Consider the following 23466-nt stretch of genomic DNA (forward strand, 5'->3'; position numbering starts at 1 on the left):
AAAAACAGAACCTATTTAAATTGCAATCAGCAGTGTATAACTGTGCTAACTTCATCAGAACCTGATTAGCCTTGAGGATTATCATTATTTTCTATAATATAATAGGTGTAAAATGGTACTTAATGAATATTTTAATTTGTTTTTCTTTGATCACAGCAAGGTGGATCATTTATGAATGTTTGTTTACTAATTTCTTTCCTCCTGCATAGATGATCAGATCATATGTTTTGCTCATTCATCTATTGAGCATCTTATTTGCATATGAGTTTTTTTTTTTGGCCACACCACATGGTGTGTGGGATCTTAGTTCTCCAACTAGGGATTGAACCCACCCCTCCTGCATTGGAAACATGGAGTCTTAATGACTGGACTGCCAGGGAAGTCCCTTATTTGTGTATGATAATTATATAATGTAGATTATTACCCTTTATCTTTCTTTAAAAAACATTTAACTTCCTTCTTTCTCTCCTAAGTTTCATTATGTTATTTAGAAGTCACAAAATAAATATTTTATACCATTAAATCTGAATCTTCCCAGCAATTAAAGCTTAGAAAATATTAATCTCTGTTTATATTTAAATATATTTAATTTTATTCTTTGCCATATCTTGTAAGATTTAAAAATACTCTTTTAGTAATCTAAAATTTTATTTTTATTTTTAAAAATTTATTTATTTATTTTAATTGGAGGCTAATTACTTTACAATATTGTAGTGGTTTTTGCCATTCATTGATATGAATTAACCATGGGTGTACATCTGTCCCCCATCCTGAACCCCCTCCCACCTCCCCATCCCATCCCTCAGGGTTTTCCCAGTGTACCGGCTTTGAGTGCCCTGTTTCATGCATCAAACTTGGACTGGTGATCTATTTCACATATGGTGATATATACATGTTTCAATGCTATTCTCTCAAATCATCCCACCCTCACCTTCTCCCACAGAGTCCAAATGTCTGTTCTTTGTATCTGTGTCTCTTTTGCTGTCTTGCATATAGGGTCATCATTACCATCTTTCTAAATTCCATATATATGCGTTAATATACTGTATTGGTGTTTTTCTTTCTGACTTACTTCAGTCTGTATATTAGGCTCTAGTTTCATCCACCTCATTAGAACTGATTCGAATGTGTTCTTTTTAATAGCTGAGTAATATTTCATTGTGTATGTGTACCACAACTTTCTTATCCATTCGTCTGTTGATGGACATCTAGATTGCTTCCATGTCCTGGCTATTGTAAACAATGCTGTGATGAACATTGGGGTACGCGTTTCTCTTTCAATTCTGGTTTCCTCAGTGTGTATGCGCAGCAGTGGGATTGGTGGGTCATATGGCAGTTCTATTTCCAGTTGTATAAGGAATCTACACACTGTTCTCCATAGTGGCTGTACTAGTTTGCATTCCCACCAACAGTGTAAGAGGGTTTCCTCTTCTCCACACCCTCTCCAGCATTTATTGTTTGTAGACTTTTTGATAGCAGCCATTCTGACCGGTGTGAGATGGTACCTCATTGTGGTTTTGATTTGCATTTCTCTGATAATGAATGATGTTGAGCATCTTTTCATGTGTTTGTTAGCCATGTGTATGTCTTCTTTGGAGAAATGTCTGTTTAGTTCTTTGACCCATTTTTTGATTGAATTGTTTATTTTTCTGGTATTGAGCTGCATGAGCTGCTTATATATTTTTGAGATTAATTCTTTGTCAGTTGCTTCATTTGCTATTATTTTCTCCCATTCTGAAGGCTGTCTTTTCACCTTGCTTACAGTTTCCTTCATTGTGCAAAAGCTTTTAATTTTGATTAGGTCCCATTTGTTTATTTTTGCTTTTATTTCCATTACTCTGGGAGGTGGGTCATAGAGGATCCTGCTGTGATTTATGTCAGAGAGTGTTTTGCCTATGTTTTCCTCTAGGAGTTTTATAGTTTCTGGTCTTACATTTAGATCTTTAATCCATTTTGAGTTTATTTTTGTGTATGGTGTTAGAAAGTGTTCTAGTTTCATTCTTTTACAAGTGATTGACCAGTTTCCCCAGCACTATTTGTTAAAGAGATTGTCTTTTCTCCATTGTATATTCTTGCCTCCTTTGTCAAAGATAAGGTGTCCATAGGTGAATGGATTTATCTCTGGGCTTTCTATTTTGTTCCATTGATCTATATTTCTGTCTTTGTGCCAGTACCATACTGTCTTAACGACTGTAGTTTTGTAGTATAGTTGTTGTTTTTCCCTTGCTGCTTTTAATATTTGTTGTGTTTGGTCTTTGTCAGTTTGATTAATTTGTGTCTTGGGGTGTTTTGCCTTGGGTTCATCCTGTTTGGGACTGTCTGGGTTTCTTGGACTTGGGTGGCTATGTCCTTCCCCATTTTAGGGAAGTTTTCAACTATTATCTCCTCAAGTATTTTCTCTTGGCCTTTCTTTTTGTCTTCTTCTTCTGAGACTCCTATGATTCTAATGTTGTGGTGTTTAACATTGTCCCAGAAGTCTCTGAGGTTGTCCTCATTTCTTTTAATTCCTTTTTCTTTTTTCCTCTCTGTTTCATGTATTTCCACCATTCTATCTTCCATCTCACTTATTCTATCTTCTGCCTCAGTTATTCTACTGTTGGTTCCCTCCAGAGTGCTTTTGATCTCAGTTATTGCATTATTCATTATTGATTGACTCTTTTTTATTTCTCCTAGATCCTTGTTAAACATTTCTTGCATCTTCTCAGTCCTTGTCTCCAGACTATTTATCTGTAACTTTATTTTGTTTTCAAGATTTTGGATCATCTTTACTCTCATTATTCTGAATTCTTTTTCAGATAGACTCCCTATCTCCTCCTCTTTTGTTTGGTTTGGTGGGCATTTATCATGTTCCTTTACCTGCTGAATATTTCTCTGCATTTTCATTTTGTTTAGATTGCTGTGTTTGGGGTGGCTTTTCTGTAGGCTGGAAGTTTGTGGTTCCTCTTGTGGAGCTTGCTCCCTGGGGGTGGGGTTGGATGAGTGGCTTGTCCAAGTTTCCTGGTTAGGGGAGCTTGCATCGGTGTTCTGGTGGGTGGAGCTTGATCTCCTCTCTCTGGAGTGTGTTGAAGTGTCCAATAGTGAGTTTTGAGGTGTCTATGGGTTTGGTGTGACTTTGGGCAGCCTGTATTTTAAGGCTCAGCGCAGTGTTCCTGCATTTCTGGAGAATTAGTATGGTATGTCTTGCTCTGGAACTTGTTGGCTCGTGGGTGGAGCTTGGTTTCACTGTAGGTATGGAGGCTTTTGGATGAGCTCTTGTCTATTAATGTTCCCTGGAATCAGGAGTTCTCTGGTGTTCTCAAGTTTTGGATTTAAGCCTCCCGCCTCTGGCTTTCAGTCTTATTCTTACAGTAGCATCAAGAGTTCTCCATCCATACAGCACAGATGACAAAATATCCAGGTTAATGGCGAAAAAATTCTCCACAGTGAGGGACACCCAGAGAGGTTCACAGAGTTACATGGAGAAAAGAAGAGGGAAGAAGGAGATAGAGGTGACCAGGAGGAGAAGAGGGGGAGTCAAAAGAGGAGAGACCAGTCTAGCCAGTAATCAGTTCCCTAATTATTCTCCACAGCCTGGAACACCCAGAGAGATTCACAGAGTTAATTAGAGAAGAGAAGGGGGAGGGAGGAAATAGAGGTGACCTGGGGGAGAAAAGGGAGAGTCAAAAGGGGAGAGAGCAATCAAGTCAGTAGTAATCACACCCTTAAGTGAAAATGGATACTGAAGATTTGGTTCTTAAAAGCACAAAATTAATAACTAATACCAAAAAGCAAAGATTAAAAATCTAGAGTAGAAGTTAGACTCTTAAAAATACAAAACAAATTCAATCACAAAAATTATAAAATATATATATATGAAATTTGCTTTAAAAATAAAGTCTTTTTTTTTGCAAAGTAATAGTAGGTTATAAAAATGAAAATTAAAGTAGTAATAAAGAACTTAAAAATAAAAAAAAATAAAAATGATAGTAGTAGAAATATATCTAGGAATTTCTCTGGAGCTGTTGAGGGCAGTGTGGGGTCAGTTCAGTTTCAGATAGTCCCTTGTTCCAGCTTGTACTTCTCCTCAAGGTCTATAGGCCATTCCAATTCTTAGTCAATTTTAACTACAGGGTTTTAATGTGTTGTACCTGTCACTTCCAGAGCATTCCCTCTTTGTTTATTTTGGCTTCCTCTGTTTGCAAGTCACTTCAGTGTCTAATTTCCACCCTGACACAAGGGTGGGAAAGGTGGTCACTTACTTAGGCTCACTTGTTCAGTTGTGCTCTGGGGAGGGAGGAACACTGCAAACAAATATCACTGGCAGGTGTGGGGAGTGCTCGCAGTGTATGGACCACACTGGGTTTGTCCCCACTCACAGCGGTGTGTGCTTTCTGGGTCTACACTGCTCAGGCTCCAGGTTGCTCTGCAGGGGCACTGTCCAAAGCAGGCCCTGTGTTTTGTGCACTTCCCAGGTCTAAGCTTCTCAGGTTCAGGTTCTCAGGTACTCCTCAAGGACACAGACTCCACTGGGCGTGTATTTTGTATGCATCCTAGGTCTGAGCAGCTCAGGCGACCAAGTGCTTGGCGAGCACACTGTCCCATGCGGACTGTGTATCTTAATCACCTCTCCATCCTGGCAGCTCAGTTTCCTGGGTTTGCAGCGAGAGCACCATCTCAGGTGTGCCATGTGTCTCCTCTGGGGAGCTGATCTCAGACTGCAACCCTCCTGGCAGATGTCAACCATCCAGGATCCCAGGAAGATGTGGTTAGCAACTGGGAGCCTGCTCACAGTTTGGTGGAGGATGCTGAGATTGCCCCTTGCCTTCAGGCTCTGGCTGTTGCATGCCTGCCTCTCTGCCTCCAGTGGGGGGAGGGGCCTGTACACAGCTGGCTAGCTCTCCTTTGGTATTCACTTAATGCTTTGTTCTGTGAGCGGGCCAGGCTGTGCATTAGGTTAGAGCCTTTCACTAGAAAGTTCCCCCCCCCCTTTTTTTTTCCTGGCTATCCCACAGTTTGGGTTGCTATCTCATGTTAGCTCCCTCAGATTGTCCTCAGGCCCGGTCCTTACCCTAAGCTTGCAGCCTGCGCCTCCCTGTGCAGCCCCTGCTCACTGGTGGCAGACGTGAGCATCTGGGCTACTTCTCCGCTGGGAGTTGCAGTTAGGTGCGTATTCTGTGTGTGTGTGTGTGTGTGTGTGTGTGTGTGTGTGTGTGTGTGTGTGTGTGTGTGTGTGTGTGTGTGTGTGTTTCCTCCTGGTTATGTTGCCCTCTGAGATTTCAAAACTCCCTACAGACCCTCTGGTGAGAGGGTTTCCTGCTGTTTGGAAACTTCTCCTCCTTCACAGCTTCCTCCCCTGGACAGGTCTCCATCCCTAACTCCCTAACTCTTTTGTCTCTCTTTTTGTCTTTTATATTTTATTCTACATCCGTTTGAAGAGAATGGGCTGCCTTTCTGGTTGCCTGGTGTCCTCTGCCAGCGTTCAGAAGTTGTCTTGTGGAAGTTGCTCAGCATTCAAGTGATCTTTTGATGAATTTGTTGGGGAGAAAGTGGTCTCCACATCCTATTCCTCCACCATCTTGGGACCGCCCCAGTGATCTAAGATTTATTTTGATTTATGGTAAGCTGAGGATATAAACTAATTTTATTTTCAATTAAATTTGGAAAACTCAGCAGTGGCCACAGGACTGAAAAAGGTCAGTTTTCATTCCAATCCCAAAGAAGGGCAATTGCAAAGAATGTTCAAACTATGCTATAATTACACTCATTTCACACGCTAGCAAAGTAATGCTCAAAATCCTTCAAGCTAGCCTTCAGCAGTATGTGAACCAAGAACTTCCAGATGTACAAGCTGGGTTTAGAAAAAGAAGAGGAACCAGAGATCAAATTGTCAACATCTGTTGGATCATAGAAAAAGTAAGGGAATTCCAGAAAAACATCTACTTCTGTGTCATTGACTATGCTAAAGCCTTGGACTGTGAGAATTACAACAAACTGTGGAAAATTCTTAAAGAGATTGGAATACCAGACCACCTTACATGCCTCCTGAGAAACCTGTGTTCAGGTCAAGAAGCAACAATTAGAACCAGATATGGAACAAGGGACTGGTTCCAAATTGGGAAAGGAGTATGTCAAGGTTGTATATTATCACCCTGCTTATTTAAGTTCTGTGCAGAGTATATCATGTGAAATGTGGGGCTGGATGAATCACAAGCTGGAATCAAGGTTGCTGGGAGAAATACCAATAACTTCAGATATACAGATGACACCACCCTAATGGCAGAAAGTGAAGAGGAGCTAAAGAGCCTCTTGATGAAGGTGAAAGAGGAGAGTGAAAAAGCTGGGTGAAAACTCAACATTCAAAAAACTAAGATCATGGCATCTGGTCCCATTACTTCATGGCAAATAAGTGGAGAAACTATGGAAACAGTGACTGACCTTATTTTCTTGGGCTCCAAAATCACTGCAGATGGTGACTTCAGCCATGAAATTAAAAGATCCTTGCTCCTTGGACAGAAAGCTCTGACAAACCTAGACAGCATAATAAAAAGCAGAGGCATCACTTTGTGGACAAGGGTTGATATAGTCAAAGCTATGGTTTTTCCCATTGTCATGTATGGATGTGACAGTTGGACTGTAAAGAAGGCTGAGCACTAAAGAATTGATGGTTTTTAACTATGGTGTTGGAGAAGACTCTTGAGAGTCCCTTGGACAGCAAGGAGGTCAAACCAGTCAATCCTAAAGGAAACAAACCCTGAACATTCATTGGAAGGACTGATGCTGAAGTTGAAGCTCTAATACTTTGGTCACCTGATATGAAGATCTGACTTACTGGAAAAGATCCTGATCCTGGGAAAGACTAAAGGCAGGAGGAGAAGGGGGCGACAGAGAATGAGATGGTTAGATGGCGTCATCAACTCAGTGGACATGAGTTTGAGCAAACTCTGGAAGATAGTGAAGGTCAGGGAAACCTGGTGTGGTGCAAAGAGTCGGACATGACTGAGTGACTGAGCAACAACAATTTTAAATTTGTTAATCAGATATCTCCATTGTTTAGTGATGTGTCCTCTAAGAATGTAAAAATGTTGAATGTGATAGAGTCTACTTCTGGAGCATTTATTTGGTTCCACATTCATTTATTTGATTCTACGTTCCAGTACCAGATGTATTTTAGTACCTAACAGGGTGGTCTCCTCTAATAATTTTCATGTCAAGAGTATTCATTTCCCCCCCTGGCTTGGTCTCTATTTTTTCCTTCTTAGGCTAATTCTCCAATACTTCAAAATTTGGTCAGGCTTAAAAAATAGTGTTTTAGTTTCTCTTTGTAACAAAATAATACCATAAACTTAATGGCTTAACACAACACAGGTTTGTTACCTTATGGTTCTGTAGGTTAGAATTCTCACTTGGTTAAAATCAAAGTGTTAATAGAGCTCCATTCCATCCTGGAGGATATAGGGGAGAATCGTTTTCTTGCCCTTTCCTACCTCTAGAGGCTGCGCATATTCCTTGGCTCATGGACCCCTTTCTCTCTCTCTCTTTTTTTTTTTTTTTGAGTTTTATGTATTAGACCATCACTTACAATAGTATATTTTGTTTATTTATTCATTTATTTTTGGCTGTGCTTGGTCACCAGTGCTGCATGCAGGGTGCTGTCTAGTTGCGGTGCATGGGCTTCTCATTGAGGTGGCTTCTTTTGTTGAGCATGAGCTCTAGGCTTCCAGGCTCAGTAGTTGTGGTGTAGGGGCTTAGTTGCCCCATGACACATGGAATCTTCGCAGACCAGGAAGTGAACCCATGTCCCCTGCAGATTCTTAACCAGTGGACCCACCAGGGAAGCAGTGCTGCATCTCTCTGACTTTTTTCATTCTAAGCAGAGCCAGAAAATATCCTCTAATTTAAAAGATCTGTGTGATTAGGTTCAGCTCTGGATATTCCAGGATAATCTCCCCCCATTGCAAAGTCTTCACACTTAATCACATTTATAAAGTCTACCATGTATGTAATATATTCAAAGATACTGGGATTAGGACATGGACCTATTTAGGAAGCCATAGGTTTGCCTATGACAAGTAGCTTCAGAATTTTGTTTGGGATTCTGTTAAATATATGCTAAATGATCTTGAAAGAATGAGCATTTGTGGACTATTTCGTGTGTATATCCATCAGTGAGGCACAGTTCAGACTCCATGATCATCTGGTGACATTTTGAGGATTTCTTTAGTAGTTGTATGAGCTTCCCTGGTGGCTCAGATGGTAAAGAATCCATTTGTAATACAGGAGACCCAGGGTTGATCCCTGGATTGGGAAGATCCCCTGGAGAAAAGAATGACTACCCACTCCAGTATTCTTGTCTTGAGAATTCTATGGACAGAGGAGCCTGGTGGGCTACAGCCCGTGAGCTCACAAAGAGTCAGACATGACTGAGCAGCTAACAACACTTTTAGTAGTTATATAGACCCTATCTCCTTAATTGTTCTCAAGTTTCCCTTTTGTGTGTTGCTATTGTAAACAGGACTTCCCTTTGCTCAGATTCCTCCCTAGTACATTTTTCTAACAAGTTATTGTTTGATGTCCTTAATTCTTCAGGAAAATTTATTCCCTAATGTAATCTTAATTTGGCATCCACTCTACAAGGAGAAACCATATGCTGGCAATATGTGGTGCTGCGTGAATGCAGCTCCCAGGGAATTAGCCCAGCTATGCCATATTGAAAATCTCCACTTTCATTATTTATTTGAAAAGATGCAAAAATGCTGAGCACTGAGATGACCTTCAATGCTTATGAAAGGTTGCTGAACACCGTGGTTGACCTAGTTTGCTCAATGTCCTGAGCAGAAGGACACCCGGCAGTCCAGGAGCTCCCCTGGCAGAGGGAAGTGGCATATGGGCCTGGGGTGGGAGAGGCAGAGCTTCGTTTAGGGACCCTACACAGCCCCTGTCTCCAAATGATTGATTAATTTCTACTTCAGCAGTTTGCGATTCACCTCCTTTTAAGTTTGATATTCACATTGAAAGCATTCTCGTGATGCAGAGGAGAGAGCTTAGGATTGGGAAAAGGGAGGCTTGTTCCGGCCTTAAGAACTTGGTTGAGCCTATATGGTCCTGAAGAGGTACTGTGATTCCTCAGGGGATCGGTTTTCTTATTTGTAGTAATGGGAGTTGGATGATCTATCAGTCTATAAACTGATAGAGATCTTGAAGACAGCAAAAATCCATTTGAAGAAGGAACAAAGTACTAATCATTTTAGTTCCAACTTTTTTCTCTGGACATTGATTCTAGGGTGACACTCAGGAAGCATAGCTCTTTTGGACCTGTTTCCTCTAGAAATATCTTTAATCTTGCGAGCTAATTCTCATCTCAGCCTATGAGCTCTTGCAATGTCTCAGCATCCGCTGCTGTGAGTAGGGATGGTGGGACCTGACATCCTTCTTAAATGACAGGCATGTAGAATTAAAAACACATTGGTCTTGTAAGATTTTAAAAATAGGGAAATCTCGATGTGGGAATGTGAAAATGTATTATATATTATTGTGAAATAAAAAGTACAATGAAAAACTAAAAACAAACAAACAAAAAACCACATTGGTCTTCTGACACTGGATCCTCCAGCCTCTGTTCTGCAGGAAGTTTTTGCTGCTGAAGTCCAAGAGGAGAAACCTGGTAGGCATGTCTTCAGGACCAAATGAAGCCTGGATGGATTTGGCCTTTCTCAGGCAATCCTTCCTGTGGATCTTGTGGATATTTTACCCTCACGTGCATTGACATGTCTTGATAGCATGTCTCTTCATCAGCTACAATTCCCCTTCCCTTGCAGATCAGGGGCTCTGATGTCTGAGGGGCAGGGATTGGCCAATGGGATCCAGAGAGTGCCTCGGAGACTGGAGGGAGAGGGACTGCACGATGGAGGAGGAAATCTGGAGTGTTGTGGAGAAAAAAAACAGGGACAGCAGTGCTGTTGTACAACCATAGCTTTTGAAAAGACACTGCAGTATTACAGTATAGCATGCTGGAGCAGGAAGAGCCCTCAGCTGGAGGGACTGGATGGTCATAGGGAGGGGCCAGGGCCTCAGCTGCCAGGCCAGATCAGAATTCAAACCACCAGATGTAGCAGATGATGGTGGAAGGGGCGGCCTGCCTTCCCCCAACCTGTGAGCATGGGTGGGATCAAGCTTTATGTTTCCTTATCATCAGTTCAGTTCAGTTCAGTTGCTCAGTCATGTCTGACTCTTTGCGAACCCATGAACTGCAGCACGCCAGGCCTCCTTGTCCATCACCGACTCCCAGAGTCCACCCAAACCCATGTCCATTGAGTCAGTGATGCCATACAACCATCTCATCCTCTGTCATCCCCTTCTCCTCCTGCCCTCACTCTTTCTCAGAGTCAGGGTCTTTTCAAATGAGTCAGCTCTTCGCATCAGATGGCCAAAGTATTGGAGTTTCAGCTTCAACAGCAGTCCTTCCAATGAACACCCAGGACTGATCCCCTTTAGGATGGACTGGTTGGATCTCCTTGCAGTCCAAGGGACTCTCAAGTGTCTTCTCCAACACCACAGTTCAAAAGCATCAATTCTTCGGCGCTCAGAGCTTTCTTTATAGTCCAACTCTCCATCCATACATGACCACTGGAAAAGCCATAGCCTGGACTAGATGGACCTTTGTTGACAAAGTAATGTCTCTGCTTTTTAATATGCTGTCTAGGTTGGTCATAACTTTTCTTTCAAGAAGTGTATTAAACTGAATGGAGGAATAGCCATATTAGCAAAGGACTCCCTTAATAGCATTTTTTAAAATTAATCTTTATTGGAATATAGTTGTTTTACAATGTTGTGTTAGTTTATGCTGTGCAGCAAAGTGAATCAGGTATACATATACATATATACCCACTGTTCTGGCTTTCCTTCCCATCCAGATCACCACAGAACACCAAGTAGATATGTCGGGGCTTAGTTGCAGCATGTGGGATCTTTGTTGTGACAAGCTGATCTTTCGTTCTGATGCATAGACTCTAGCTGTGGCATGGGGCTTAGGTACTCTGCAGCAAGTAGGATCTTAGTTCCCCAACCAGGCATGGAACCTGTGTCCCCTGCATTGCAAGGTGGATTCTTAAGCACTGGACCACCAGGGAAGTCCCAGGCTGGGTGGCTTAAACAGCAGACATGTATTTCTCACAGTTCTAGAGGCCAGGAGATTTGATATCAGGGTGCCAGAATGGACAGGTCCTGGTGAGGGCTTACTTCTTGGCTTGTAGACAGCTGCCTTCTTACCGTGTCCATGGCCCAGAGAGATGGAGCTCTAGTCTCTTTCTAATCATGGGGACTCCACTCTTGTGACTACTTCTGAACCTGATTGCCTCCCAAGGGCCTCATCTCCAATACTACTACATTGAGGATTAGGATTTCAATGTGAATTTTCAGGGGACACATGCATGCAGTATATAACAGCATCTAAGCCTTGCTTTAGCAGGTAGTGATACAGATTAATGACCACTGTGTTCACAGCCTGGAATTGAGGAATTGACCCAGACCATGGGTCCAGAGAACACATACTCTGCCACTCACTGCGTGAGAATTCACTGGGCATATTATTTAGCCTTTCTGAGCCTCAGTTTTTCCATTTGGATGTGCTGGAAAGAGATTTTCTGTACTCTACAGGGGTGCTGGGATAAATTATGCAAAGCAATTCATTTGTAGTAAGTGATTGATAAATATTAATTGTTCTTATTATTCATGTTCCAAATACATTATTTCCACATTTATATGTGTGTGTGTGTGTGTGTGTGTGTGTGTGTGTATTCCTTTGCAAACAGAGCAAGAAAATGTCAGAAAAGATAATTGACTTTCACAGATAAAAAGCTTTCGAATAACCTCCTGTTGGTTGAGTAGAATTTTCTGCTCATGTTTATTTGCAAGGTCATCATCCAAGTTGCATGACTAGCCATCAGAGAGACATCTTGAAATAAACATTTTCAAGGGCAGGTGGAGATAATGGTACCTTGTGGAGCTGGGCTGATAAAAAGCAAAAGAGATGAAGGGGGAGGGATTTATTGATGAGATACTCCCAAGAGACAGCTGCCTATAAAGATGAAGCCACACAGTCTATGACAGGCCCTAGCTACATACATTCAATGAGCAAAGAAAGGCCTCAGTGATCCTACAGCGCCAGGGAGGGAGGGAGGGAGGGAGGGAGTGTGTGTGTGTGTGTGTGTGTGTCCTATGTTAATAACACATCTTGTTTAGGCTGTGAAATAAACCACGGGGGAGATGAGCAGGAGTTGCCATTCCATTAACCTGCATTTTCTCTGATGCCCAGCTGGCATCATTTTGATCGAAGAGGAAGTGAGTTTTACTTCCTCCATCTAGCAGGAGAGATCCGAGAGCAGGCTCTGAGGACGGTAGTGAAGACTAAGCAGCCAATCATTTACTGTACAGACTGGAGGACCAGAAGTGGGACTCAGATGTCTGCTGCCAAGTGTCTCTCAGACCTAACTCAGTCTGTTTTCTAAGTCCACCAAGATAGTTGTTCTCAAAGCTTTTGGTTTGAACCAACCAAATCCCTGCAAACATATTTATTTTATCTTTTAGAATGAGTTAGTCCCATGTGGTTAATTTGTGAATTTAGGGGTTTTTATGTCCCATCTATACTGTTTTTCATGTTACGTTATGGGTTAAAGAGAAGTGGATTAAAGTCTCCTATTAATGTTCATTTTTCCTTGTTTTTGCTGCTTTATCCTATGGTCTGTTTACTGCTTTTTGCCCTGAACTCTACCCTGTCTACTAGGGTGCTTCAGAGCCTCTACTTTCTTTTGATATGCATTTGCTTGCAAACCTTTGTGTAGCCTCTCATTTCCCACCTTTCTGGGTTGTCTTAGATATGCCTCTTGTATACATATTGTTGGTTTTTTCTTCATGACCCAATATAAGAATATGATCTCTTACTAGATGTTTACATACTTTACATTTATTATTAAAGCAAGTGAGTTGGATGTTAGTTCTGTCATATTTGATGCCATCTCTTCTATTTTTCCTTTTTATAATCTTTTATTATATTATCTGCTTCCTTTGTGTTTGTGGTGGTGGGGTGGTATGTGTGTGTACTTTCTGGAGATTTGAAAAGTTTGTGCTCTTTTAATTTCTTTGGGTGCTTTCATTGGTAATTTCACTCTTCCCTTCATTTAAACTCTATTGACTTTGCTGTAGTCAATTTTGCTTCTCTTTTTTTCCCCCGTTTTCCCCCTGTCTGTACCCAATTTTTGTCAGTTCTTTTTCTTGGGTCAAATTTCCAGGGTTCACATTGATTTCTTTCAATATATTTATCTATTTATCTGTCTTCCCCTCTCCTCTCAATTGTTGTTACTGCTTTTTAAAAATAACATTTCTTTATTTGGTTGCACCAGGTCTTAATTGTGGCACATGGGATCTTCAATCTTTGTTGTGGCATGTGGGATCTATTTCCCTCATCAGGGATCGAACCCATGCCCCTGACATTGGGAGCGCAGAGTCTTAGCCACTGGACCGCCAGGGAAGTCCTCTAATTGTTGTTAGTAATATTATTTCTACATTATCATTGTGTATACCATGTATATTCTATTTATTATTTTTGGTGGTGATAAAGATACAAATAACACAAAATTTACCACTTTAATCACTTTTAAGTATATAGTTCAGTATTGTTAAGTATATTCACATCATTGTGCAAACAATCTTGAGAACTTTTTATTTTGCAAAACTGGATCTCTTTATTTACTTAAACAATTTTCCATTCTTCCTCCCCAGCTCCCAGACCCTTGCAGCCACCATTCTTCATGTTTCTGAATTTGACCAGTCTAGTTACATCATATAGGTGGAATCATACATTATTTGTCCTTTTGTGACTGGGCTTAGATCACTTAATATAATGTCCTCAAGGGTCATCTATATTGTGGTGTATGTCAGAATCCCCTTCCTTTTTAAGGATGAATAATATTCTATTGATTGTATCTACCACATTTTGTTTATCCATTCGTCCATTGGTAGACACGTGGGTTGCTTCTACCTTTTGGCTATTGTGATTAATTCTGCTATGAACACAAGTGTACAAATATCTCTTTGAGAAACTGTTTTCATTTCTTTTATGTGTATACCCAGAAATGGATTGCTGGATCATATGGCAATTTTATTTTTAATCTTTTTGAGGAACCATCATATTGTTTTCCACAGTTACTGCACTATTTTACATTTCTATCAGCAGTACACAAGTTTCTAACTCTTCAACATCCTTGCCAACACTAATTATTTTCTGTTTGTCTGTTTTTTTTGTAGCAGCTATTCTAATGGGTGCAAAATACTATCTCATTGTGGTTTTGAATTGCTTTCCCCTTATGACTAGTGATGTTGAGCATCTTTCATGTGCTTTTTGGCATTTGGATATCTTTGAAGAAATGTCTGTTCAAGTCTTTTATCCATTTAAAATTTTTTTGGTTGCTGGGGTTTTTTGGTTTTTGTTTTTGATTGTTGTTGTTGAATTGTAGAAGTTCTTTATGTTGTTGTTGTTCAGTTGCACAGTCATGTTGGACTCTTTGTGACCCATGGACTGCAGCACGCCAGGCTTCCCTGTCCTTCACCATCTCCTGGAGCTTGCTCAAACTCATGTGCATTGAGTCAGTGATGCCATCCAACCATCTCATCCCGTCTTCCCCTTCTCCTCCTGCCTTCAGTCTTTCCCAGCATCAGGGTCATTTCTAATGAATTGGCTCTTCACATCAGGTCGGAGAAGGCAATGGCACCCCATTCCAGTACTCTTGCCTGGAAAATCCCATGGACGGAGGAGCCTGGTAGGCTACAGTCCATGGGGTCGCTAAGAGTCGGACACGACTGAGCGACTTCACTTCCACTTTTCCCTTTCATGCACTGGAGAAGGAAATGGCAATCCACTCCAGTATTCTTGCCTGGAGAATCCCAGGGACGGCGGAGCCTGATGGGCTACCGTCTATGGGGTCGCACAGAGTCGGAAACGACTGAAGCGACTTAGCAGCGGCAGCAGCAGCAGCGTCACATCAGGTGGCCAAAGTATTGGAGCTTCAGCTTTAGTATCACTCCTTCCAGTGAATATTCAGGACTGATTTCCTTTAGGATTGACTGGTTTGATCTCCTTGCAGTTCAAGGGACTCTCTCTCTCACTTTTTTTTTTTTTTACTTTATTTTATTTTATTTATTTATTTTTATAAATTTATTTATTTTAGTTGGGGGCTAATTACTTTACAATATTGTAATAGTTTTTGCCATACATTGACATGAATCAGCCATGGGTTTACATGTGTTCCCCTTCCTGGACCACCCACCCACCTCCCTCCCCATCCCATCCCTCTGGGTCATCCCATTGCCCCGGCCCTGAGCCCTTGTCTCATGCATCGAACATGGAATGGTGTTCTGTTTCACATATGATAATATACATGTTTCAATGCTATTCTCCCAGAACGTCCCACCCTCACCTTCTCCCTCAGAGTCCATAAAATTGTTCTATGCATCTGTGTCTCTTATTCTGTCTCGCATATAGGGTTATCGTTACCATCTTTCAAATTCCATATATATGCATTAGTATACTGTATTGTTGTTTTTCTTTCTGGCTTACTTCACTCTGTATAATGGGCTCCAGTTTTATCCATCTCAGTAGAACTGATTCAAATGTATTTTTTTTAATGGCTGAGTAATATTCCATTGTGTATATGTACCACAGCTTCCTTATCCATTTGTCTGCTGATGGACATCTAGGTTGCTTCCATGTCCTGGCTATTGTAAACAGTGCTGCGATGAACATTGGGGTACACACGTCTCTTTCAATTCTGGTTTCCTCGGTGTGTATGCCCAGCAGTGGGATTGCTGGGTCATATGGCAGTTCTATTCCCAGTTTTTTAAGGAATCTCCACACTGTTCTCCATAGTGGCTGTACTAGTTTGCATTCCCACCAACAGTGTAAGAGGGTTCCCTTTTCTCCACACCCTCTCCAGCATTTATTGCTTGTAGACTTTTGGATAGCAGCCATTCTGACTGGTGTGAAATGATACCTCATTGTGGTTTTGATTTGCGTTTCTCTAATAATGAGTGATGTTGAGCATCTTTTCATGTGTTTGTTAGCCATCTGTATTTCTTCTTTGGAGAAATGTCTGTTTAGTTCTTTGGCCCGTTTTTTGATTGGGTCGTTTATTTTTCTGGAATTCAGCTGCAGAAGTTGCTTGTATATTTTTGAGATTAATTGTTTGCTTCGTTTGCTATTATTTTCTCCCATTCTGAAGGCTGTCTTTTCACCTTGCTTATAGTTTCCTTTGTTGTGCAAAAGCTTTTAATTTTAATTAGGTCCCATTTGTTTATTTTTGCTTTTATTTCCAATATTCTGGGAGGTGGGTCATGGAGGATCCTGCTGTGATGTATGTCGGAGAGTGTTTTGCCTATGTTCTCCTCTAGGAGTTTTATAGTTTCTGGTCTTACGTTTAGATCTTTAATCCATTTTGAGTTTATTTTTGTGTATGGTGTTAGGAAGTGTTCTAGTTTCATTCTTTTACAAGTGGTTGACCAGTTTTCCCAGCACCACTTGTTAAAGAGATTGTCTTTTCTCCATTGTATATTCTTGCCTCCTTTGTCGAAGATAAGGTGTCCATAGGTGCGTGGGTTTATCTCTGGGCTTTCTATTTTGTTCCATTGATCTATATTTCTATCTTTGTGCCAGTACCATACTGTCTTGATGACTGTGGCTTTGTAGTAGAGCCTGAAGTCAGGCAGGTTGATTCCTCCAGTTCCATTCTTCTTCCTCAAGATTGCTTTGGCTATTCGAGGTTTCTTATATTTCCATACAAATTGTGAGATGATTTGTTCTAGTTCTGTGAAAAATACCATTGGTAGCTTGATAGGGATTGCATTGAATCTATAGATTGCTTTGGGTAGTATACTCATTTTCACTATATTAATTCTTCCAATCCATGAACACGGTATATTTCTCCATCTGTTTGTGTCCTCTTTGATTTCTTTCATCAGTGTTTTATAGTTTTCTATATATAAGTCTTCTGTTTCTTTTTTTTTTTTTTTCTTTTTTTTTTCTTTTTTCCTTTATTTTTATTTTTATTTTTTTTTTTTATAAATTTATTTATTTTAGTTGGGGGCTAATTACTTTACAATATTGTAATAGTTTTTGCCATACATTGACAAGAATCAGCCATGGGTTTACATGTGTTCCCCTTCCCGGACCCCCCACCCACCTCCCTCCCCCTCTCATCCTTCTGGATCATCCCATTGCCCCGGCCCTGAGCCCTTGTCACATGCATCGAACATGGAATGGTGCTCTGTTTCACATATGAAAATACACATGTCTCAATGCCATTCTCCCAGAACGTCCCACCCTCACCTTCTCCCTCAGAGTCCATAAAATTGTTCCATGCATCTGTGTCTCTTATTCTGTCTCGCATATAGGGTTATCGTTACCATCTCTCAGATTCCATATATATGCATTAGTATACTGTATTGTTGTTTTTCTTTCTGGCTTACTTCACTCTGTATAATGGGCTCCAGTTTCATCCATCTCAGTAGAACCGGTTCAAATGTATTTTTTTTTAATGGCTGAGTAATATTCCATTGTGTATATGTACCACAGCTTCCTTATCCATTCATCTGCTGATGGACATCTAGGTTGCTTCCATGTCCTGGCTATTGTAAACAGTGCTGCGATGAACATTGGGGTACACGCGTCTCTTTCAATTCTGGTTTCCTCGGTGTATATGCCCAGCAGTGGGATTGCTGGGTCATATGGCAGTTCTATTCCCAGTTTTTTAAGGAATCTCCACACTCTTATCCATAGTGGCTGTACTAGTTTGCATTCCCACCAACAGTGTAAGAGGGTTCCCTTTTCTCCACACCCTCTCCAGCATTTATTGCTTGTAGACTTTTGGATAGCAGCCATTCTGACTGGTGTGAAATGATACCTCATTGTGGTTTTGATTTGCATTTCTCTAATAATGAGTGATGTTGAGCATCTTTTCATGTGTTTGTTAGCCATCTGTATGTCTTCTTTGGAGAAATGTCTGTTTAGTTCTTTGGCCCATTTTTTGATTGTGTCGTTTATTTTTCGGGAATTCAGCTGCAGAAGTTGCTTGTATATTTTTGAGATTAATTGTTCGTCTGTTGCTTCATTTGCTATTATTTTCTCCCATTCTGAAGGCTGTCTTTTCACCTTGTTTATAGTTTCCTTTGTTGTGCAAAAGCTTTTAATTTTAATTAGGTCCCATTTGTTTATTTTTGCTTTTATTTCCAATATTCTGTGAGGTGGGTCATGGAGGATCCTGCTGTGATTTATGTCGGAGAGTGTTTTGCCTATGTTTTCCTCTAGGAGTTTTATTGTTTCTGGTCTTACGTTTAGATCTTTAATCCATTTTGAGTTTATTTTTGTGTATGGTGTTAGGAAGTGTTCTAGTTTCATTCTTTTACAAGTGGTTGACCAGTTTTCCCAGCACCACTTGTTAAAGAGATTGTCTTTTCTCCATTGTATATTCTTGCCTCCTTTGTCGAAGATAAGGTGTCCATATGTGCGTGGGTTTATCTCTGGGCTTTCTATTTTGTTCCATTGATCTATATTTCTATCTTTGTGCCAGTACCATACTGTCTTGATGACTGTGGCTTTGTAGTAGAGCCTGAAGTCAGGCAGGTTGATTCCTCCAGTTCCATTCTTCTTCCTCAAGATTGCTTTGGCTATTCGAGGTTTCTTATATTTCCATACAAATTGTGAGATGATTTGTTCTAGTTCTGTGAAAAATACCATTGGTAGCTTGATAGGGATTGCATTGAATCTATAGATTGCTTTGGGTAGTATACTCATTTTCACTATATTAATTCTTCCAATCCATGAACACGGTATATTTCTCCATCTGTTTGTGTCCTCTTTGATTTCTTTCATCAGTGTTTTATAGTTTTCTATATATAAGTCTTCTGTTTCTTTAGGTAGATATATTCCTAAGTATTTTATTCTTTTGTTGCAATGGTGAATGGTATTGTTTCCTTAATTTCTCTTTCTGTTTTCTCATTATTGGAGTATAGGAATGCAAGGGATTTCTGTGTGTTAATTTTATATCCTGCAACTTTACTATATTCATTGATCACCTCTAGTAATTTTCTAGTAGAGTCTTTAGGGTTTTCTATGTAGAGGATCATGTCATCTGCAAACAGTGAGAGTTTTACTTCTTCTTTTCCTATCTGTATTCCTTTTATTTCTTTTTCAGCTCTGATTGCTGTGGCCAAAACTTCCAAAACTGTGTTGAATAGTAGTGGTGAAAGTGGGCATCCTTGCCTTGTTCCTGACTTTAGGGGAAATGCTTTCAATTTTTCACCATTGAGGATAATGTTTGCTGTGGGTTTGTCATATATAGCTTTTATTATGTTGAGATATGTTCCTTCTATTCCTGCTTTCTGGAGGGTTTTTATCATAAATGGATGCTGAATTTTGTCAAAGGCTTTTTCTGCATCTATTGAGATAACCATATGGTTTTTTTCTTTCAATTTGTTAATGTGGTGTATTACATTGATTGATTTGCGGATGTTAAAAAAACCTTGCATTCCTGGGATAAAGCCCACTTGGTCATGATGTATGATCTTTTTAATATGATGTTGGATTCTGTTTGCTAGAATTTTATTAAGGATTTTTGCATCTATGTTCATCAGTGATATTGGCCTGTAGTTTTCCTTTTTTGTGACATCTTTGTCTGGTTTTGGAATTAGGGTGATGGTGGCCTCGTAGAATGAGTTTGGAAGTTTGCCATCTTCTGCAATTTTCTGGAAGAGTTTGAGTAGGATAGGTGTTAGCTCTTCTCTAAATTTTTGGTAGAATTCCGCTGTGAAGCCATCTGGTCCTGGGCTTTTGTTTGCTGGAAGATTTCTGATTACAGTTTCGATTTCCGTGCTTGTGATGGGTCTGTTAAGATCTTCTATTTCTTCCTGGTTCAGTTTTGGAAAGTTATACTTTTCTAAGAATTTGTCCATTTCTTCCAAGTTGTCCATTTTATTGGCATATAGCTGTTGGTAGTAGTCTCTTATGATCCTTTGTATTTCTGTGGAGTCTGCTGTGATCTCTCCATTTTCATTTCTAATTTTGTTGATCTCATTCTTCTCCCTTTGTTTCTTGATGAGTCTGGCTAATGGCTTTTCAATTTTGTTTATCTTCTCGAAAAACCAGCTTTTAGTTTTGTTGATTTTTGCTATGGTCTCTTTTGTTTCTTTTGCATTTATTTCTGCCCTAATTTTTAAGATTTCTTTCCTTCTACTGACCCTGGGGTTCTTCATTTCTTCCTTCTCTAGTTGCTTTAGGTGTAGAGTTAGTTGATTTATTTGATTTTTTTTCTTGTTTCTTGAGGTACGCCTGTATTGCTATGAACCTTCCCCTTAGTATTGCTTTTACAGTGTCCCATAGGTTTTGGGTTTTCGTGTTTTCATTTTCATTCGTTTCTATGCATAATTTGATTTCTTTTTTGATTTCTTCTGTGATTTGTTGGTTATTCAGAAGCGTGTTGTTTAGCCTCCATATGTTGGAATTTTTAATAGTTTTTTTCCTGTAATTGAGGTCTAATCTTACTGCACTGTGGTCAGAGAAGATGGCTGGGATGATTTCAATTTTTTTGAATTTACCAAGGCTAGATTTATGGCCCAGGATGTGATCTATCCTGGAGAAAGTTCCATGTGCACTTGAGAAAAAGGTAAAATTGATTGTTTTGGGGTGGAAAGCCCTGTAAATATCAATTAAATCTAATTTGTCTATTGTATCATTTAAAGTTTGTGTTTCCTTGTTAATTTTCTGTTTAGTTGACCTATCCATATGCGTGAGTGGAGTATTAAAGTCTCCCACTATTATTGTGTTATTGTTAATTTCCCCTTTCATACTTGTTAGTATTTGCCTTATATATTGTGGTGCTCCTATGTTGGGTGCATATATATTTATGATTGTTATGTCTTCTTCTTGGATTGATCCTTTGATCTTTATGTAGTGTCCTTCTTTGTCCCTTTTCACATCCTTTATTTTAAAGTCTATTTTATCTGAAATGAGTATTGCGACTCCTGCTTTCTTTTGGTCTCCGTTTGCATGAAATATGTTTTTCCATCCCTTCACTTTCAGCCTGTGTGTGTCCCTAGTTTTGAGGTGGGTCTCTTGTAGACAGCATATATAGGGGTCTTGTTTTTGTATCCATTCAGCAAGCCTTTGTCTTTTGGTTGGGGCATTCAACCCATTTACATTTAAGGTAATTATTGATAAGTATGATCCCGTTGCCATTTACTTTGTTGTTTTGGGTTCGTGTTGAAACATCCTTTCTGTGTTTCCTGTTTAGAGAAGATCCTTTAGCATTTGTTGGAGAGCTGGTTTGGTGGTGCTGAATTCCCTCAGCTCTTGCTTGTCTGTAAAGCTTTTGAATTCTCCTTCATATCTGAATGAGATCCTTGCTGGGTACAGTAATCTGGGTTGTAGATTATTCTCTTTCATTACTTTAAGTATGTCCTGCCATTCCCTTCTAGCCTGAAGGGTTTCTATTGAAAGATCAGCTGTTATCCTTATGGGGATCCCCTTGTGTGTTATTTGTTGTTTTTCCCTTGCTGCTTTTAATATTTGTTCTTTGTGTTTGATCTTTGTTAATTTGATTAATATGTGTCTTGGGGTGTTTCGCCTTGGGTTTATCCTGTTTGGAACTCTCTGGGTTTCTTGGACTTCTGTGACTATTTCTTTCCTCATTTTAGGGAAATTTGCAACTATTATCTCCTCGAGTATTTTTTCATGGCCTTTCCTTTTATTTTCTTCTTCTGGGACTCCTATGATTCGAATGTTGGGGCGTTTCATATTGTCCCAGAGGAAGGGACTCTCTTTTGAACAAAGTTATGGTCCAACACGCACATCCATACATGACTACTAGAAAAACCATAGCTTTGCCTATATGGACCTTTGTCGGCAAAGTAATGTCTCTGCTTTTCAATATGCTGTCTAGGTTTGTCATAGCTTTTCTTCCAAGGAGCAAGCATTTTTTAATTTCTTGGCTGCGTCACCATCTGCAGTGATTTTGGAGCCCAAGAAAATAGTCTGTCATTGTTTCCATTGTTTCCCCATCTATTTGCAATGAAGTGATTGGATGGGATGCCATGATCCCATGGCATTTTCTGAATGTTGAGTTTTAAGCCAGATTTTTCACTCTCCTCTTTTACCTTCATCAAAAGCCTCTTTAGTTCCTCTTCACTTTCTGCCGTAAGTGTGGTGGTATCTGCATATCTGAGGTTATTGATATTTCTGCCTGCAGTTGTGATTCCAGCTTGTGATTCATCCAGCCCAGCATTTCTCATGATGTACTCTGCATATAAGTTAAATAAGCAGGGTGACAAAATACAGCTTTGATGTACTCCTTTCCCAATTTGGAACCAGTCTGTTGTTCCATGTCTGGTTCTAACTTTTGCTTCTTGACCTGCACACAGGTTTCTCAGGAGGCAGGTCAGGTGGTCTGGTATTCCTATCTCTTTAATAATTTTCCACAGTTTGTTGTGATCCACACAGTCAAAGGCTTTATCATAATCAGAGATGCAGAAGTAGATGTTTTTCTGGAATTGTCTTGCTTTTTCTATGATCCAACAGATGTTGGCAATTTGACCTCTGATTCCTCTGCCTTTTCTAAATCTTCCTCTGCCTTTTCTAAATCAACCTTGAACATCTCGAAGTTCTTGGTTCACGTACTGTTGAAGCCTAGTTTGGAGAATTTTAGCATTACTTTGCTAGTGTGTAAAATGAGTACAACTGTGCACTAATTTGAACATTCTTTGGGACTGAAATGAAAACTGACCTTTTCCAGTTCTGTGGCCATTGCTCAGTTTTCCAAATTTGCTGATATTGAGTGCAGCACTTTAATGGCATCATTGTTTAGGATTTGAAATAGCTCAGCTGGAATTTCATCACCTCCACTAGTGATGCTTTCTAAGGCCCACATGACTTTGCATTCCAGGATGTCTGGTTCTAGGTAAGTGATCACACTATCGTGGTTATCTGGGTCATGAAGATCTTTTTTTGTATAGTTCTTCTGTGTATTCTTGCCATCTCTTCTCATATCTTCTGCTTTTGTTAGGTCCATACTGTTTCTATCCTTTATTGTGCCCATCTTTACATGAAATGTTCCCTTGGTATCTCTAATTTTCTTGAAGAGATCTCTAGTCTTTCCCATTCTATTGTTTTCCTCTATTTCTTTGCATTGATCACTTAGGAAGCCTTTCTTATCTCTCCATGCTATTCTTTCGAACTCTGCATTCAGGTGGATATATCTTTCCTTTTCTTCTTTGCCTTTCACTTCTCTTCTTTTCTCAGCTACTTTTAAGGCCTCCTTAGACAACCATTTTGCCTTTTTGCATTTCTTTTTCTTAGGGAGGGTCTTTATCACTGCCTCCTGTACAATGTCATGAACCTCCATCCATAGTTCTTGAAGCACTCTGTCTGTCAGATCTGATCCCTTGAATCTGTCA

The 23466-nt window shown here is 40.0% G+C and overlaps 1 long non-coding RNA gene across 1 annotated transcript in view; it reads right to left on the bottom strand.

Moving 5' to 3' along the window:
* The window catches only part of LOC145520564 (uncharacterized), a 47834-nt gene that overhangs the window by 19439 nt on the left and 4929 nt on the right, over window positions 1–23466 (bottom strand). The window contains exon 3 of the long non-coding RNA XR_014064598.1: window positions 6415–6507. This is a non-coding gene — a long non-coding RNA (uncharacterized LOC145520564). The remainder of the gene's footprint in view (window positions 1–6414; window positions 6508–23466) is intronic.

This window comes from Giraffa tippelskirchi, chromosome 9, assembly GCF_054371585.1.
Source record: "Giraffa tippelskirchi isolate mGirTip1 chromosome 9, T2T-mGirTip1v1.2.pri, whole genome shotgun sequence".
NCBI lineage: Eukaryota > Metazoa > Chordata > Mammalia > Artiodactyla > Giraffidae > Giraffa > Giraffa tippelskirchi.